This window comes from Chrysochloris asiatica, unplaced genomic scaffold, assembly GCF_000296735.1.
Source record: "Chrysochloris asiatica unplaced genomic scaffold, ChrAsi1.0 scaffold00350, whole genome shotgun sequence".
NCBI lineage: Eukaryota > Metazoa > Chordata > Mammalia > Afrosoricida > Chrysochloridae > Chrysochloris > Chrysochloris asiatica.
Genome location: NW_006408868.1, coordinates 1,019,252 through 1,020,209, shown reverse-complemented (window position 1 = coordinate 1,020,209; position 958 = coordinate 1,019,252). Strand labels below are relative to the sequence as shown.

General features: G+C 42.1%; 1 protein-coding gene across 1 annotated transcript in view; it reads right to left on the bottom strand.

Annotated features, from left to right (window-relative positions):
* Window positions 1-958, bottom strand: part of DNAH1 (dynein, axonemal, heavy chain 1) — a 151,529-nt gene that overhangs the window by 125,302 nt on the left and 25,269 nt on the right. The window lies entirely within an intron of this gene.

Sequence of the window (958 nt, the reverse complement as noted above, 5' to 3'; positions counted from 1 at the left end):
GTGACTGGCTTACAAGCTTTCAAGAGGGAACCTAGAGCCAGAGGGCATGGAAGAAGGTAGACTCTCCACTGAGTAGTATCCAATCTGTCTAGGCAGGGCTGATGAAATGAAATGTGAATAGGTCTCTTGTAATACGATAGTGAATAATTGTTATCAGGACTGATTGTGAGGGTTGGAAATGTAAAGGTAGACCTTTTATAGCAAGGAGGGGAGTGATTAACTTTGCAGTCTAGGAGCGGAGGTCCCTGGGACCATCAATGGAGAAGAACGGAGAATGGGACCCTACCCACAGAAGCAGTGACACCTGAGATGGAGGCAGAGACGATGACATGGAAAGATGGAGCAGCTGGGGACTTTAGACACAGAGAGGGAGAGGGGTTGTGTGCTGACGACCGGGGGCAGGCTTGTAGTGTATATCTTTTGGTCCGTTGATGATGCATGGAGGGGATTGTAACCATGGCAATGAAACGATATACAATAGGATGAATGTAAACCTAATGTTCTCCCATGAAAACTATCACATAATTCACAATAAAACATTTTTTTAAAATCACCATAAACAAAGTCATGTACAACTGACAAGCTGGAGGAAACATTTACAACTTATGTAAGATAAAGGACTAATATTCCTAACAATTAGAGGGGTAGATTCATGATCCTGAGAAGAGAAGAACTAGATGGTTTTCAACAAATAGATCAAAAGATACAGAAATAGATGTAGATGCATGTGGAGGTTATATATAATAGTATGCAGAGCAATAATATTAATATATGTTACTGTTGTTGTTATGTGTCGTAAATATCTATATGTTGTTGTTGTTAAGTGCCGTCAAGTCGGTTCCAACCCATAGCGACCCTGTACAGGGTTTCCAAGGGTGTAAATCCTTACGGGAGTAGAAAGCCTTATCTTTCTCCCGCGGAGCGGCTGGTAGTTTCGAACCGCTGACCTTAAAGTTCG